Source organism: Pantherophis guttatus, chromosome 4 (genome assembly GCF_059756535.1).
Source record: "Pantherophis guttatus breed Tessera chromosome 4, ASM5975653v1, whole genome shotgun sequence".
NCBI classification, from domain to species: Eukaryota; Metazoa; Chordata; class Lepidosauria; order Squamata; family Colubridae; genus Pantherophis; species Pantherophis guttatus.
In genome coordinates this window covers 26,597,074-26,616,463 of record NC_142066.1, presented here as the reverse complement: position 1 = coordinate 26,616,463, position 19,390 = coordinate 26,597,074, and the positions used below count along the sequence as shown (strand labels likewise).

General features: G+C 42.7%; 1 long non-coding RNA gene across 1 annotated transcript; it reads right to left on the bottom strand.

Annotated features, from left to right (window-relative positions):
- Positions 1 to 206: 206 nt before the first annotated feature.
- On the bottom strand, positions 207 to 18,099 carry LOC117666872 (uncharacterized). The gene is made up of 2 exons (XR_004591919.2): positions 17,929 to 18,099; positions 207 to 501 (listed from the first exon to the last, which is right to left on the bottom strand). It is a non-coding gene; the product is annotated as an uncharacterized LOC117666872 (long non-coding RNA).
- Between the last annotated feature and the right edge of the window lie 1,291 nt (positions 18,100 to 19,390).

The following is a 19,390-nucleotide window of genomic DNA, read 5'->3' as shown; positions in this document are numbered from 1 at the left end:
CTTTCTGAGATGTTTGCCATGTCCCCATGGCAGTTAGTAACTCACTAACTACATAACAGTGGTAACTGAAAGGCAGATCAACATTAGAGATCATGAAGTTTTGTTGGGCCGTTCCTATTTTTCATTGGCTTCTGAGCCTTTTGTGCGGGGTCATCCTAACCCTCAGTCTTCAATTCCTCCCAAACAAAAAATTCTTTTTTCCTCTCTTTTCAAAACATGCATATTTTATTTTGTTGCTAAGAAGCTAAAATCTAGGTTACGGTAACAGTGGAGCATCAAAAGAGTTTTCCAGCTTGTTTTTGTCTTTTTAAATTATATCAGTTCTTCGATGCACATACAATCTTGGGGGAATTTTTCTTCTCCTTCTCCTTTCTGCTTTGCTTTATATCCGTGATTGTGTTTTTAATTCCACAGCTCACTTAGACTTCAGTCTCTTTTATTCCCTGGTGTGCTCTTGGACATTTTTTCCCTTCATATTTCTTTCCTTAGGACGATGGATGTCTATGGAACGATTTATAGTGGAAATTGAAAAATTGGCTCTATTTTGACCAGGTTGTTTTTGCAGATGTTATTAGTCTCAAAAGAGTGATCAAAATGCAATCTAAACCAGAGCATTGCGTCTTCCATCAGAATCAGGTAATCCCAAAACAGCAATTCCCAGAATTTCAGCCAGCATGACAGAATTTTGGGAATTGTAGTTCCAGCCTATCAGAAGGGCATCACTTTGGGGCAATTGTTGTCCCATTTCTACCCAAAAGAGTTATTAGCAGGACCCAAGGATTTGGTGAACGTTAGAAACTATTCCACATACAGGTAGCAATAGTAATAGCACTTAGACTTATATATTGCTTCACAGTGCTTTACAGCTCACTCTAAGCAATTTACAGAATCACCATATTGCCCCCAACAATCTGGGTTCTCATTTTACCCACTCGGAAGGATGGAAAGCTGAGTCAACCTTACCTGAGTCAAAGGTAGTCTTTGACTCACACTCATTTAGTGACCTTTCAAAGTTACAATGGCCCTGAGAAAAGTGACTTGTAGCTGGTCCTTGCACCTACAATTGACAGAGCATCCCCATGGTCACATGATCCAAATTTGGGTGGTTGGCAACCGCCATGCATTTACAATGATTGCAATGTTCTGGAGTCATGGGATTGCCTTTTGTGAACCTTCTCAGCTGGCTTCCAGCAAGCAAAGTCAATGGGGGAAGCTGGATTTATTTCATGACTGCATGATGCACTTAACAACTGTGGTGATTCACTTAACAACTGTGACAAAAAAGGTAGCAAAATTGCTCACAATTCACTTAGCAAATGCCTTAACAACAGAAATTCTGCTTTCAATTGCGGTTGTTAAGTCGAGGGCTACCTGTGTCAGAGGACATCTGGTCAAGAAAGACTGCCATGAAGGCCAAAAAGGGTTAAGGTTAGATCTCCATTCTCACTTCCACTCTCTCAATTTTTATGTGGTGACGAGAGAGTAATGAAATATGAATTACACCTAAAAACTGACATGTAAGTCTCCTCGGAATAAATTGAATCTTAGAATAAGATCTCGGAATAAATTGAAACTCTGCCCAGGATTCTATGCTAAATCAGCTGAATTTAACAAAATACTGACCTAAACTGACCTGCCTTTTCATTACTTCTGTTGCTGTTCCATTCTAGGTGCTCTTCCAAATTGTCTTTCAGCATTGGGCATGAACCAGGTTAAATTAATTTCAGTTCTCAATCCCAGGACTGACTGGTATACACCCTGTTCTATAATTGGAGGACCAGCAAAAATAAGTCCGCAGCTTCATAACTGACTCGTGACCCCACATTAGATCAGTCCTTTGCTGCATACAAATTCATTCTTGCTTATTTCAGGAGTCACCAGTTATTAATCTAAGCAAGCTGCTCTAGCAATTGTTGACTGCATGTCACCTCAAATTTTCGCACCACAAACCTGTGACCAACAATGCTTATCAATAAAATTTTTGGAACACAGGCTGCCAGAATCCTATTTTTCCAGATCTGCCAACAACGGAGGATGGTATTTACACCATCCGAGTCCCCGGTGGGTAATTTTCTCTTTTATCTGCATTCTATTTGAATCTCGTATTGTTTGCATAACATCTTCAGAGATGGCAATTTGTAATTTGGCACAGTTTTGTTTTTCCCTGGAGGGTCCCTCTCTCCTTTGAGTAATCTTTTCTGTGTGCCCAGCATCATGGCTGCTTGTTTGTATATAATTCTTGTCTGGTTCATTGGGAAATTTGTTATATCTTTTAAATCATGACTGATTGAAAGCACATCTGTTTCAGAGGCTGCTGTCCTCCATCTTAAGAGGGTGAATGTCATATTGCACCTCCAAATTCTGCTGTTCATAAATTTTCACTTACCATGTGGTAAGTGCGATACGGTAAACCCTACAGTATGTAAATCTCAGATTTTAGATGTCAAAAATGCAGTTCACTCATCCTCCTAAGACTTAGTTTGTACAACCATGATTTATTGGGGGTGGGGGAAATCATTTGGCAGGTTAAAACAAGAAATGATGGGCTTTTTCCTTCACTTCTCTTGCATTCTCCATGCAACCTTGATTCAGAAGAAAACTACAGGTAATTCTCAATTTACAATTATTTATTCATTTGTGGCCACACCAGAAGCAATTAGATATCAAATTATAGCTTCTATCCTATTGTGACTCTGGGGTGATTTTATGGTGATTTTATCACAGTTTTATTTTAATTTAATATTTTGTCTTGTATATTGTTCCGTCCATATTTATTTATACATACAGCACAAATACAAGTTTTAGTTGAGTATCAGCAACTACGTATATGTATATTTGCTGAGCCTCAGCTTAAATTTATATTTGAGAAATACACATAAAGGGCCTACGATAAGAGAAGAAAACTTATATATATACTGTATCTATCTATCTATCTATCTATCTATCTATCTATCTATCTATCTATCTATCTATCTATATGTTTTCTGAGGTTTTCGCGGGTGTTAGTATGTAAGTCTTTGGTTATTCATGCTTCTAGGAGCACGAAGCCGAAAACACCAGCCTGAAGATGACGAATGAGACTTCGTTGAAACGTCGCCAAGACACTTCCAATTTGACACGGAAGAAAACCCGAATAACCAAAGATCTACACACACACACACACACACACACACACACACACACACACACATATATATATATAGTGTTTTATTAGTGCTGTATATCAGTAATTGTATGACCTCTGTAGATGTCATACCCTATATAAAATAAATAACCATTTATTTAGTGACAATTCAAAGTTACAGTGACACTAAAAAAAACCGACTTATGACCAATTTTCACATGACTATTGCAGTATCCCCATGGTCACATGATCAAAATTTGGGTGCTTGGCAACTGGCATGTATTTATGACAATTGCACTATTCCAGGGTCATATGATCACTATTGTAACTTTCCTAGTTGGCTTCCAACGAGCAAAATCAGCAGGGAAACCAAATTCAATTAATGAAGCACGATTCCCTTAATAAATATAGTGATTCACTTAACAATCGTGGCTTTTAAAAAAGTTCATAAAATGGGCCAAAACTCACTTAACTGCCTTGCTTAGCAATGGAAATTTTGGGCTCAGTTGTTGTGCTGAGTCGAGGACTATTTGTCTATCAGCGTGAAGTCAGCTGCCCCTATTGTCGATCCTTCCTGCCTCTAGAGGTAGTCCTTGACTTACCTGTAGAGTAAGGTAGCTCTACAGATAAGTTATTTAGTGACAGTTTGAAATTACAACACCACTGAAAAAAATGACTTATGACCATTTTTCACACTTATGACCACTGCAGCATCCCCATGGTCACGTGGTTTACTTGATTTATTTACAAGATGCTTGACAACTTGCTCATATTTATGACAGTTGCAGTGTCCCGGGCTCATGTGATCATCTTTTGCAACCTTTTGACAAGCAAAGTCAAGGGGGAAACCAGATCCACTTAACAATTGTGCTACTAATTTAATTTAACTGCAGTGATTCACTTAACAAATGTGGCAAGAAAAGTCATAAAATTTGTTACGCTCACTTAACAAATTTCTCACTTAGCAACATAAATTTTGGACTCAATTGTAGTCCTAAGTCAAGGACTACCTGTATTATCTTTTTTCCCCTAGTTATTGCTATCATCTATCATCCTACAAAGTGTTCAGTGAGAAAGCCTAAAAGATTGTGCAAATTTGAGGCTGTCCTTGGATGATGTCAGAATAAGGGGCAAAATATTGCCTTGACACAGATCTGTCTGAGGCAATGGTGGGTTGCTACTGGTTCAGCCCGGGTTGGGCGAACCGGTAGTGGCGGTGGCAGGAGGCTCCGCCCACCCGCCCGAATGCTTCTGCGCATGTGCAGAAGCGTTGCATGCGTGCCCACGAGCGAACCGTTAGTGATAAACCCATCCCTGGTCTGAGGGCCACTTACGTTTGTTTCACTCATGAACAAGGTAGAGACAACATCATGAGGACACAACAGGAAAAAATAGATTGCCATGGAATATTTCTTAGGAGCAAATAGGAAAATGATAGTGTAGTGGACAGCCATCCAACCATCTCTCTCTATAAATCAACTTTTTTTTTTTAAAAAAGAAGAAGCAAAAGTGTACTGGAATGGCAATCAGCTACACCCTTTCCCTTGTTCAATTTCTTTTTTGTAAGGGCCATGACCAAAATTTACATCTTAGATTTCTCTAGTGACGTTACACCCTTGAAAATTCCTAGTGTTTTTCCTAATGAATCTTTTTATAACTTAGTGGGACATTTTCACCATGTCTCCAAGACCCTTTCCCTGATTAGTTGTCACTGACAACTCAGACCACATCACTGTACATATGAATTTGGGATCTCTCTTCCTCGAGTGTGATTTCACATTCATTTCCATTCAATTGCCTTTGCTATTTGGGTTTTCTCCCATAAACAAACAAACAAAAAAGGAGACGCCCACAAATCTGGTGGAAATTTGGCCACTTTCCTGCTCACATCTAACCCTGAATAATGTATAAAGTTTAAAAGCAATAAACATCATCTGAGAGAAAGTTATGTGACATCACAATAAGTTCCTCTTCTCCAATCAGTATCAAGTTGATTACAGTCAAAGACCAGAACAAATAAAAACAATCAAGGAATATCCAGTTAAAAATTCTACAATAAAATAATAACAGATAAAATCTATATTAAAATCACAGTCTGGCATCTAGCCAGTAGCAGTGTGCAGCAGCAGTCAAAAAAGCTAATGCAATTCCTGAGTTGTATAAACAGAGGCATAAAATGAGGATCACGTGAAATATTAGTGCCACTTTACAAAACCCTAGTAAGACCACACCTGGAATACTGCAATCAATTTTGGTTACCATACTACAAAAAAGATGTTGAGACTTTGGAGAAAGTTCAGAGAAGAGCAACTAAGATGATCAAAGGCCTGGAGACTAAACCATATGAAGAATGGCTGCAGGGCAGGGGTGAAATCTAAATTTTTTTGCTACCGGTTCTGTGGGCGTGGCTTAATTAGTGGGTGTGGCTTGGTGGTAAGGTGACTGGGAGGGTGTGGCTTGTTGGTCAGGTGGGCATTGCCAAGTCAATGTCACTTCTTTGCCCTTTTTTAATCTACAAAACACAACACAACACAACTGGCTCACCCACAATATAAAAGCAGCTGTGCTAGACCCAAAATAGCCCCTGCAACAAGCAGGAACCTCACACAGCCACAAAAAGCCCAAAAAAACCAACTTTCACACTTTACACACACAAAATTCCACATACAGCTTTGTGAGATTTTGTGTATTTGTGTAGTTAGAGTGAAACACTACAGAAACACACTAAATCTCAGAAAGTTGCACAAATATTATTTTATTTTAATTTATTTTTATTTTTATATAAAAGCAGCTAAATTTAAAACTTCCTAAACTTTAAATGGCTAGGTCTAAAAAAAGAACAACTAAAAAAAACCTCAATTAACTATTTTTTTAAAGCTCCCAAAGGGGAAAAAAACTTACCCAATAGAACAGGGGTCTTCAACCTTGGCAACTTTAAGACTTGTAGACTTCAACTCCCAGAATTCCTCAGCCAGCAAAGCAAAGCTGGCTGAGGAATTCTGGGAGTTGAAATCCACAATTCCCTGTCTGCTTGATTGCAGGCAGAGAGATTCAGTTGCTTGCTGATGCAATGGATTGCAGGGATTACAGTAAGGCGTTGCGACCAGCAGCTAAGGTAAGCAAACTGAGGGCAGGAGGGGGAGGGACTTTTGCTACCGGTAGGCAACTCAGCTGGGATCGTCAGAACTTGGATAGTCAGAGCCATTTAAAGTTTTTTTCTTTTAAATGGCTCTGGCGATCCAAGCTGAGTTGCCTGATTAGCAGGCAACTCAGCTGGGATCATCAGAGCTGGGATCATCAGAACTTGGCTCGTCAGAGCCATTTAAAAAGAAAAAAAGGCTCTGATGATCGCGCGGCTCAGCTGGGCATGGGGGGCGGGGGCAGGGATTTTTGCTACCGGTTCTCCGAACTGCTCGCCACTATCACTACCTACTCGCCTGAGCCGGTCTGAACCGGGAGCATTTCACCCCTGCTGCAGGGGTTGGGTCTGGCTAGTTTAAAGAAAAGAAGAAATCGGGGTGACATGATAGCAGTATTCCAGTATTTGAGGGGCTGCCACAAAGAAGAGGGGGTCAAATTATTCTCTAAAGCACTGGAGGGCAGGACAAGAAATAATGGTTGGAAACTGATCAAACAGAGAAGCAACCTAGAATTAAGGAGAAACTTTCTAACAGTAAGGACAATTAACCAGTGGAACAGCTTGCCTTCAGAAATTGTGGGTGTCCATCATTGGAGGTTTTTAAGAAGAGACTGGACATCATTTGTCTGAGATTATATAGGTTCTCCTGCTTCAGCAGGGGGCTGGAGTAGAAAACCTCCAAGGTCTCTTCCAGCTCTATTGTATTCTGTCCTGTTCTATTAACTATACGATAATATCAATCCTTAAACTGTGAGGCCCGTAGTGATTAAATATTAAAATACAAAAAAATAGTAATGCAAAAGAGTTTGCTACATTAGTTGTGTAAAATAGCTATGGTGGATTAATCACAGGTTTCCGATGAATCCCTGGTGCTGCTGCGCAGAATCTAGCCACCTGAGCTGCAATCACAGTCTGTTCATTCTTAAACAGCCATTGTCTCCAGTAGATGATGCTTTCATTTTGGAAACCCTAAAACTGGTGTCTACAACCTTGTTTCAGCTGTGATATATATATAGGTTTTCGCGGGTGTTTGTATGTAGGTCTTTGGTTATTCGGGTCTTCTCCCACGTAAAATTGGAAGGGTCTTGGCGACGTTTCGACGAAGTCTCATTCGTCATCTTCAGGCTGGTGTTCTCGGCTTCGTGCTTCCAGGAGCAAAGTAAATATATATATATTTACATGTAATTCCTGACTTAACAACCATTTGTTTAGCAACTGTTCAGAGTTACAATAGCACTGAAAAATGTGACTTGCAATCTTTCCTTGGACTTATCCCTGTCGCACCACCCCTATGATCACCTGATTAAAATTCGGGTGCTTGGCAATTGGCCTGTATTTACTACTGTTGCAGCATCCACAGGTCATGTGATCACACCATTTGTCATTTTCCCACCCAGCTTCCGACAACCAAAACCAGTGGGGGAAATTGTATTCACCTAATGATTTAATGATTCACTTAACTAGTATAGTGATTTCCAATTCAGAATAGAGCCGAACCTTGGAGATCTTCTAGTCCAACCTTCTGCTCAAGCAGGATTTCCTATACCATTTCAGACAAATGGCAGTCCAGTCTCTTCTTAACAACATCCAGGGATGAAGCACCCACAATTTCTGGAGGCAAGCTGTTCCACTGGTTAATCGTCCTCACTGTTAGGAAGTTTCTCCTAAATTCCAGGTTGCTTCTCTCCTTGCTTAGTTTCCATCCATTGTTTCTTGTCTTGCCTACAAGTGCTTTCAAAAATAAGTTGACCCCCTCTTCTTTGTGTCAGCCCCTCAAATACTACCCTGTTTCCCTGAAAATAAGACACCCCCTGATAATAAGCCCACTCTGGCTTTTGAGCGCTTGCGCTAAAATAAGCCTCCCCCTGAAAATAAGCCCTTCCTGAAAATATTTAAACACAGAGCTGGAAATCAGGTAAGATGGCAAGAGGAGCCCATCTTGCTCCACGTGCCCAAAATAATAAGACCTCCCTGAAAATAAGGCCAAGCGCTTATTTCAGGGTTCAAAAAAATATAAGACCGGGTCTTATTTTCGGGGAAACACGGTAGAATACTGCTATCATGTCATCCCTAGTCCTTCTTTTCTCTAAAAGTGGGTTTTATAAGATGTGGTGAGCACTCATTTCTACTCCCCTGCTAATAAAAGAAGGATTAACTTTTCCATCCCACCCATTCTTCTCTAGGACAGCAGTCACCAACTGGTGGTCCGTGGACCATTGGTGGTCTGTGAGAAAATTTTGGTGGTCCACAGAAAAATTATTTGCATTTTTTATATTGTACTAAATCAGGGGTCCTCAAACTATGGCCCCTGGGCCGGATACGTGCAATGAATGCTTGTGTTACTGCAGAGAGTCTCCCCTTCAGGGTCATTTTGTGTGGGTTGGAGGGGGGCAGAAATTCCAACGGGGTCTGCTTCAGCCTCCTGGTGCAGGGCTTTGGGCAAAGGCTGGGGGGAAGCGCCACTGGTGGCGAAGAGCGGAGGGCCTTGTTCCAGTGGGACTGTATCATGGCCTGGAATTGGCTGACCATCTCAGCCTGCTGAGCCTCCACTCCCGCAGGTCTTCCCTCTGCTTGGAAAGCCTATGCTCGTGGTCCTCAATGAGGTGCTTCTGCTGAGCCTCCTTCTCGGTCAGATCCAATTTGAACTGAGCCAGCTGTTTTGCCAACTCTTTCTCGTGGTGGCTGCTTAGCTCCAACAACTGCTTCCTGGTGGAGCCCTAAGGAGCCCAGGCAGGCAGGGGAAGAGTGACTGGGAGGGGAGGGGCAAATAGAGGCTGACGAGGCACCCCTCAACGTGAGTGACATCAAGTTGGCTATGCCCACCCAATCACATAACCATCTAGCCACACCCACTCAGCCAGTCTTTAGGCAGATCATATTAGTGGTCCATGGGATTTAAAATTATGAATTTAGTGGTCCCTGAGGTCCGAAAGGTCCTGCTCTAGGAGGCTCTGGAAGCCATAGATGGGACATTGGTGATTGCAATATTGCCCACACTTGTTCTATCCTGTCCTAATGATCTGTTTTTCCGTTCCTTCAGGCTTGGGAGTTGCCTCCTAAGTCCCGGAGCTATGGATATTTGTCTCCTATTTGTATGTATTTATTCATGGATTAACATATTTTAAATTCATCCTTCATCCCTGGAGATATCAGGGCAGTCTACGGAGCATGATTAAAAGCATCCACAACAATAGCACCGCAAAAAGCAATGGCAGCAGAGGCAGACAAATTGTCTCATTCTGCTAAAATGCCAGGGGTCTTGCAGGCCTCGAATCAGGGATGCTGTCTCCACACTCCTCCCGTCCAAAAAAATATTTCATCATTAATAACCTTTTGATTGCTGGGGACTCTCCGATCCCACCCGATTTTGTTTCCCCCCCGCTTTTTAAAAAAAATAGATTCATATGAATTATTGATCCCCCTGCAGTGCAATTTGTTTCTTGCAGCCAAATAACTTCATCCAAAGGCCCACCCTGTGCAAAAAAACAATAAAAGGCAAACCGAGCACTAATCATTCCTAAACTTTCAAACAGGGTAGAACATATTTCGGGAAATCTACATTAGAATCGAATCGAATCGAATCGAACAGAACAGAACAGAACAGAACAGTTTAATGGTGAAGTGTGATTAGACACACAAGGAATTTGTCTTTGGTACATAAAGTAACAAAGTCATAATAGTCATAATAGCAAAGTAATAATAATCATAGTAACGATATCAATAAGAGGAGGCAATGAGAGGATAATAGTAATACAACCATAGGACATGGGTAAATATACTTACACATAAGACAGTACTGTGGGAATTAAGGGTTCAGCAGAGTGAAAAAGGAAGGAAAAAAACCTCTCTGTGTCTAGTTGTTATGGCATACAATATCCTGCAATGATATCCTGAGGTGAGGAATTGAAACGGTTTATGTCCAGGATGTGAGGGGTTTGTAGCAGTGATGGGTTTCAAATTTTTTTATTACTGGTTCTGTGGGCGTGGCATGGCTTGGTGGGCGTGGCTTGGTGGGCGTGGCAGGGGAAGGATACTGTAAAATCTCCATTCCCACCCCACTCCAGGGGAAGGTTACTGCAAAATCCCCATTTCTTCCTGATCAGCTGGGACTCGGGACACAGAGAATAGATGGGGGCGGGGCCAGTCAGAGGTGGTATTTACCGGTTCTCCGAACTACTCAAAATTTCCGCTACTGGTTCTCCAGAACTGGTCAGAACCTGCTGAAACCTACCTCTGGTTTGTAAAGGTCTACAGTTCTATTAGGATATGGCAAAAATGCACGTGTGTGTGGGGGGGGGGCAGGGGAGTCCTGCCTTGTGGATTTTAAAATGCAGTAAAAATACTACATTTTAAAAAAATTTCTTTGTTTATTCTACTCATCCTTGGGCAACATCTGAATAATTTTTGACAAGTTGAAGAAATTTGATTAGCGAATTAATTGGGAACTATTTCGTCACAGGATGGAATCTAAATTGGATAGATCTAACCTATTCTCAAATCCATGAAAACCTAAATACAGTCATGGCTTGGTCATCAGCTCACCCTCCCTGCTATTTCCCCCCCCTCCCACCTATGATTCCTATGTTGCATGGAAAAGCATTCTACAGGCAGTCCTTGTATTTAATGGCCACTTGCAGTTACACCAGTGATGAAAAAGGAACAATTTGTGAACAATCCTAACATTTATGATCTTTGCAAGTCCACAAAGCAAAGAAAAGATGAAGTAAGATTAATAGCAATCGCTTCATTTAACAATCAACTTGTCCGTCCCAACTGTGGTCATTATATTTATTTATTTATTTATTATTTATTTATTATATTTCTATACCGCCTTTCTCCCGTAGGACTCAAGGCGATGTACAGTCAAGAAAAATATAGTCACACAAACATCATAAAATTGCTAATTAAAATTATTACTTAGTTTGGTCAATTAAATAAAACCCAGAATTAGATAACATTAAAAAAAAAAAATCATTCACATGTTCATATGTTTAGCCCCGCCTGTTGAAACATCAGGGTCTTGAGGGCACGGCGGAAAGCACGGAGATCAGGGATATTTTGTATTTCAGGGGGCAGTTCATTCCAAAGGGTTGGAGCCCCCACAGAGAAGGCCCTCCCCCTGGGAGTCGCCAGTTGGCATAATTTGACTGATGGCACCCTGAGTAGTCCCTCCCTGTGAGAACGAACTGGTTGGTGGGAGGCTATTGGTGGCAAAAGACAGTCTCGTAGGTACCCAGGTCCTAAGCCACGGAGCGCTTTAAAGGTGATAACTAACACCTTGAATCGCACCCGGAAGACCACCAGGAGCCAGTGCAGCTCGCGTAGGAGAGGTGTTACATGGGCATAACGAGCTGCGCCCATAATCACCTGCGCGGCTACATTCTGGACCAGTTGGAGCCTCCAGGTGCTTTTCAAGGGGAGCCCCATGTAGAGAGCATTACAGTAGTCCATACGGGAGGTAACTAGGGCATGAGTGACCGTGCGCAAGGTGTCCCGATCCAGAAAGGGACGCAACTGGCGGATCAGGTGAACCTGATAAAAGGCACCCCTGGCCACGGCCGTCAAATGATCTTCTAAAGATAGCCGTGAATCCAGGAGGACACCCAAGTTGCGGGCCCTCTCTGTGGGGAGCAAGATCTCATCCCCTATTGTCAGTGATGGTACCAGCTGACTATACCGGGACGCCGGAAGCCACAGCCACTCGGTCTTGGAGGGGTTGAGTCTGAGCTTGTTTCTCCCCATCCAGATCTGCACGGCCTCCAGGCAACGGGATATCACAGCAAGGGCATCATTGGGGTGGTCTGGGGTGGAGATGTATAGCTGTGTGTCATCAGCATACTGATGAACACTCACCCCAAAACCATGGATGATCTCGCCTAGCGGTTTTATATAAATGTTGAACAGAAGGGGTGAGAGGACTGACCATTGTGGCACACCACAAATAAGGTGCCTCAAGGTCAACCTCTGCCCCCCTGCCAACACAAACTGTGAACTGTCAGAGAGGAAGGAGGAGAACCACCGAAGCACAGTGCCCCCTATTCCTAACCCCTCCAGCCGGTGCAGTAAGATACCATGGTCGATGGTATCAAAAGCCGCTGAGAGATCTAATAGGACCAGGATAGAGGAGCAACCTCTGTCCCGAGCCCTCCAGAGATCATCCACCAACGCGACCAATGCCGTTTCCGTGCTGTATCGTGACCTGAAGTCCGACTGGAACGGATCCAGATAGACAACTTCATCCAGGTATCGGGGTAGTTGTCGCGCCACCACACTCTCAACAACCTTTGCAACAAAGCGAAGATTGGAGACTGGACGATAATTTGATAATATAGCCGGGTCCAGGGAAGGCTTCTTGAAGAGGGGCTTCACAACCGCCTCTTTCAAGGCAGCGGGAAAGACACCCTCACTCAGAGAAGCATTTATAATCCCCTGAAGCCAGCCTCGTGTAACCTCCCGGGAGGCCAGTACCAACCAGGAGGGACACAGGTCCAATAAACATGTGGCAGCGTTAAGCTTGCCCAGAATCCTGTCCACGTCCTCAGGAGTCACAGAGTCAAACTCTTCCCAGATAACGCTCTCAAGACCTGCCCCCGTCTCCTCCCCTGGATCTACCCAATCGGAGTCCAGGCCTTCCCGAATCTGAGCAACTTTATCATGCAGGAATTGTACAAAATCCTCAGCTCGACCTTTTAAGGGATCTTCCTGTACCCCCACCTGAAGTAGGGAGTGGGTCACCCTAAATAGCGCAGCTGGGCGGTTCTCTGCAGATGCAATAAGAGCGGAGAAGTAGCTAGACTTCGCCGCTCTTATCGCCACTAGGTAGGTCTTAATATAAGATCTCACCTGTGTTCGGTCAGATTCAGATCGGCTTGTCCTCCAATCGCTCTCCAGGTGTCTTTCATCTCTCGCTTCATCTCTCTCAGCTCCTCGGAAAACCAAGGAGCTAGACGAGATCGGCATTGGGTCAGAGGCCGCAAAGGCACGACGCGGTCCAAGGCCCCAGTAGCCGCCCTGTCCCAGGCGACCACCAGGTCCTCAGTCGAGTCGTGAGCCAGAGTCTCAGGAAATGGCCCAAGCTCCATCAGGAACCTTTCGGGGTCCATCAGGCGCCTGGGATGGAACCATTTGGTTGGTTCCATCTCCCTGCGGTGGGTGGAAGTGACTTGAAAGTCCATGTGAAGGAGAGAATGATCAGACCATGACAAGGGCTTGATGTCTATATCCCCTATTCTTAGATCATTCAGCCACTGATCAGAGACAAAAATCAAGTCCAGAGTGTGATTCCCCAAGTGGGTGGGGCCTTGAACTACCTGGGTCAGGTCCATGGCCGTCATGGAAGCCATGAACTCCCGAGCCGTCTCCGACATCTCACCAGCGGATGGCAGGTTAAAATCCCCCATAACAATAAGTCTGGGGGTTTCCACCGCCACCCCGGCTATAATGTCGAGCAACTCAGGCAGGACTGCTGTTACGTGGCAGGGAGCCAGGTACGCAATCAGTAGGCCCATCTGAATCCCCTGACCCCACTTCACAAGGAGGGACTCACATCCGGCTATCTGAGGAACAGTGGCCTCCCTCGGGCAAAGACTTTCTCTAATGATTGCTGCCACTCCCCCACCCCTTCCCTGAGTCCTTGGCTGATGGAATGCACAGAAACCTGGCGGGCACATTTCTACAAGGGGAACTCCTCCCTCCTGGCCTAACCAGGTCTCCGTAATCCCTGCCAGGTCAGCACCCCCCTCTGAAATAAGATCATGAATGAGGTGGGCTTTATTTACCACTGACCTGGCATTACATAACATCAGCCGTAGACCCAGGGTCTGAGACTCTGAACAACCCGGGAAACGAGCAGTGCTTTGGGGGTCGGAGTGGGCAATCGCTCGTAAACATCGAGAACTATATGAGAACTACCTGTATTTTGCAAGCTGTCTTGATATTCTTGGGAAATGCCTGCCATGTGGTCATGATAAGTATGTAAAGAAAACTAGCTCAATCAAGATGGTGAGATTTTAAGAGCTTGTTTAGAGCTAAGAGTTAAGATATGGAAAGAAGAAAGAATTTGCTGTAATTGAAGAGGAGGTGATAAATTACCTATCGTTTGTACTAGTCAAGATGAAGGGGGAAGTTCTTTATTTTTTATTTTTCCACATTTTCTGTTTTTCTTTTTCAGTCTTATATTTTATGTCATTTGTATTATGTGTTATGTGAATTTCGTTGTATGGGTATACTGTGTATATACGTACAATGACAATAAACTATACACACACATACACACACACACACACACACATATATTCATATTGTTTCTAATATTTAATATTTAATTCTTTTTCTAACCTTTAACCTTTAATCTTGTAATCTTTAATCAATATTATTTTAAAAGAAAGAAAGAAGGAAAAATGGAAAGAAGGAAAAAAGAAAGGAAATAGGAAAAAAGAAAGGAAAGAAAGAAAGAAAGGAGGAAAGGAGGAAAGAAAGAGAGAAAGAAAGAAAGACAGGAAAGAAAGAAAGAAGGAAGGAAAGAAAGAAAGGAAAAAAAAGAAGAAACAAGCAAGCAAGCAAGCAAACAAACAAACAAATTTACCAGATAGGAGTAAGTATAGAGAAACCCCACAAGTTGCCTTGAGCTCCTACAGAAAAAGCAGGATAGAAATAATGCTGTTACAGCTAAACACCATTTTCATAAGCCTGTCTGATTTCTATGCTGGAGACAGGATGAAAGTAACGTCTTGGAGACACAACAGGTAAAGAAGATCTTGGTAAAACATGTTTGTGCCACGGCCTTAAGGTGCAAATGAGGACAGCACCGAGGAGGAGGCAGCCTACCTGAGGCACGTTGTGAATTTATGGTTCAGAAAAGATTTGAAGGAATATTTCCCTGGTTTGTACTTTTAATGATGACTGTACTGTACAGGCATTTTCACCAAACAGTATTTGCTATGCAGTGATGCCCTAGTTTTTATCCACATCATATACAAATTCCAAATCAGGAATATTGTTTGGATCTTCATTTATTCCATGGTGCTTTTTTTCCCACCAAGTCAGGGATAAATAAAGAGAGATCTGATTCAACTGTACATTTTATTAATGACTATCAGGGGTACTCATGTTAGGTTTAATCTTCTGAACAAATAGAGCACGGCTGAAGCAGATTAGAAGTTCCGCAGTTTAATGGGTTGAGAAGCGGAGAAGGGTTAAAAACCAAATATACAGTATTAGAAGAACTAATGGGAGTCAAATTGAGAATCATATGGCTAAATAAAATAAAGCGTGAATGAAGGAACAGCAGAACAGAATACGGAACTGGTGATAAGAAAAAGGCATATTGGAATTGTCTCATTTTATAAATCCTCAGAGGATTTAATACAGGGGTGGGTTCTACTTACCTTTACTACTGGTTTGCAATGGGGCTGCGTGCACGCGCTTTGCTTGTGCACATGCGCGCTCTTCTGCGCGCACATTCCATTCATTCATTTTGAGGACGTTGGGGGTCGGTGGGCGGAGCTTCCCACCAGTTTTACTACCGATTCTATAAAACCGATGCGAACCGGGGGCAACCAACAACTGATTTAATACAGACAGTTCTCAAGTTAAGACCATAATTTAGGCTGGCAGTTACAATTGTAAGTCATGAGAGTTGTAAAGTGAGTCACCCTGTGACCAGACCCAATATCATGAGCTTTTTTTGCTGTAGTTGTTAAGCAAACACTGTGGTCATTAAGTGAAACCGTCACTTGCTTTGGGTCGGTTTTTGACAGAAACCAGACATAAATGCTAGTTTCCAGCAAAGCTATCATATATCACAGTCATGTGACTATGAGGCACTGCAAATGGCTGTAAATGTGGGACAGTTGTTGAGGGCCAAAACTCAATCACATGATCTCAGGGGGGCAATGTCAGAACTTTGAAACTGGGTCATAAGTATAGGTAGTCCTCGATTTACAACAATTCATTTAGTGACCATTTCAAAGTTACAATGGCACGGAAAAAAATGACTGATGATCACACTAGCGACCTTTGTAGCAGCCCCATGATCATGTGATCAAAATTCAGATGCTTGGCAACTGTTTCATACTTATGACTGTTTCGGTGTCCCATGGTCATGTGATCCTGTTTTGCGACCTTCTGACAAGCAAAGTCAATGGGGAAACCAGACTCACTTAACAGCCATGGTATTAGCTTATCAACTGCAGTGATTCACTTAACAACTGTGGCAAGAGATGTTGTAAAATGGGGCAAGCCTCACATAACAAATGTCTCACTTAACAACAGAAGTTTTGGGCTCAATTGTGGCTGTAAGTCAAGGACTACCTGTAGCTTTTCAGGGGGAGGGGTCTCCATTGTAACTTTGAATGGTTGCTAAGCAACTAGTTATAAATAAAAAAAAACTACCAGTAAAGGTAAAGTTATATTTCAGTGTATCTGGATTTTTTTTTTCTCATAACCAACACAATTTATTTGGTTTTGTTTTTTCTTGATTAGCTATCCTGCACTTCTGAAACTATTTCCCCTACATGTGTTGGAGTTTGATCTGCACAGTCCCCAATGAACACGATGGTTATACTAACCATGGTTGTACTTTGGTTATACTAATCGGAATTAGGGGACCCAGCATACAGTAGTAGATATATTTTATCCACCAGCCTTATCTGCCATCTCAGTCCAATATCCATATTGATGTTAAAATCCAAAATTTTACATATTTTAAAGCACAATCATAATAAAGACATTCAGTCACTGTAATACAGGTAGTCCTCGACTTACGACCACAATTGACCTCCAACATTTCTGTTGCTAAGCAAGACAGTTGTAAAGTGAGCTTTGCTCCATTTTATGACCTTTCATCCCACAGTTGTTAAGTGAATCTGGCTTCCCCATTGACGTCGGGTGTCAGAAGGTCTCAAAAGGTCACCGCATGACCCTGGGACACTGCAACCGTCATAAATATGAGTCAATTGCCAAGCGTCTGAATTTTGATCACGTGACCACTGGGTTGTTGCAAAGGTCATAAGTGTGAAAAGCGGTCACGTCACTTTTTTCAGTGCTGTTGTAACTTTGGTCACTAAATGAACTGTTGTAAGTCAAGGACTACCTGTAATGCACATTCAGCATTAAGAGGCACGCTGATGGCTTCATACTGTTCACAGAAGAAGTACAGCTAGGTTTAAACCACATTTTGGAAGATCAGGATAGTGTGGACCATCCAGTCAGCTGTTCCATTGGAGGGAGGTCGGTTAATATAATAGAATATGTGGATGACCTTGGGGGACGAAAGAAAGAGATGCTATCTAGGACAGGGGTCTCCAACCATGGCCACTTTAAGACTTGTGGACTTCAACTCCCAGAATTCCTCAGCCAGCAAAGCTTAAAGTCTTAAAGTTGCCACGGTTGGAGACCCCTGATCTAGGAGACAATTAGACAAGAGAAGCAGGGACTCTCAGGAGCTTAAAGATCAGAGAAAGAAATTTAGCAAAGACCTGTCCTAATGGATCAAGCAGCTAAAAGCAATGGTGAAAAGTTTGTATTTTCAGATTCGTTATTTATTCATTCATCCATCACATGTCTATATCATCCACCTCACCAAAGTGGCTTCCAAAATTGTATTAATATAGCCTTACGGTAAAGTAGAATTAATTAATCCAGTCACACTTCCTGTCCGGTTTACCTGGGAGAGCTAATAGGTATGGTCCTCTTTCACTTTGGGCTTTCAATAAGAGGAGATCTTCAGCAGATGTTCTCTGTTGTCCAGCCTCTCTAAAATGCTCAGGTCCTGAGACAGATGGCTTTATAAAGGTAGTGGCCAGCATTGTCAACTCCCTCTGAAACAATTTGGTTCCCATAGCGGCACTATGACATGGCCATACCATTAACATACAGCTGTCTTGTGCCAGCTGAAGTTTTCAAAGTTGGCTTCAGATAAAGTGAAATTACAATGGTCAAACTGAGAGATGACTAGGGCATTGTGACTCTTGTCAGCACATCCTATTCCTAAATGACAAAGCTGCAACCAGGGTATCAACTGAAGATGAGTAAAAGTCCTCCTGACCATGGCTTCCATCTGCTCTTGAAGAGTGCATATTTGGAGAAGACTGGCCTTATCTCATGAAAGACCACAGAGCGATCGATGAAAAGAGTTGCTCCATTGCTATTTGAGAGCTCCTACAGCTCCTGTAGCTGTCTCCTACAGCTTTTTTGCTATTCCTGGGACATTCTTGGGGGAGTCAAATCATAGAGAATTGATGAATTGGAATGCAATATATGCATAACATCAGTTGAAAACGATGCAGGGAAGCCCTTTAAAGGAATGGAGCTCCATCCAATTTGAAATCTGTGTTGGAGCTGAAGGAGAACATATGTGACTACATCAGGGTTCTTCAAACTTGGTAATTTTAAGACTTGTGGACTTCAACTCCCAGAATTCCCAACCAACCATGCTTGGAGACCCCTGATATAAGGTCTCCTGCTTGATCAGGGGATTGGACTAGGACAATGGTGAAATTCAAATTTTTTTACTACCGGTTCTGTGGGTGTGACTTGGTGGGCCTGGTGTGGCTTGGTGGGTGTGGCTTGGTGTGCATAGCAGGGGAAGGATACTGTAAAATCCCCATTCCCTCCCCACTCCTGGGGGAAGGCTATTGCAAAATCTCCATTCCCACCCCACAATGGGACTAGCCAGAAATGGGATTTGCTGGTTCTCCAAACTATTCAAAATGTCCGCTACCGGTTCTCCAAACTACTAAAAATGTCTGCTACTGGATCTCCATAACCTGTCAGAACCTGCTGGATTTCACCCCTGGACTAGAAGTCCTCCAAGTTCCCTTCCAACTCTTATTCTGTATTCTGTAATTCCCCAGAATTCCCCAGGCCAGCTATCCTGGCTGGGGAATTCTGGGAGTTGAAGTCCACAAGTCTCAAAGTTGCTAAGTTTGGAGACCCCTGGTCTACATGATCAATGACAAATACAAGTTCCTTGATGAAGATGGAACACTTCCTATTGACTTGGATTATGCACTGTACCATTTGCCCTAAAACCAAAAATAGATGCAGAACTTGACAAATTAATCAAACAGGGGGTGCTAGTTCCCATAAATCACGCTAAGTGGGAAACCCCAATAGTCACGCCAGTA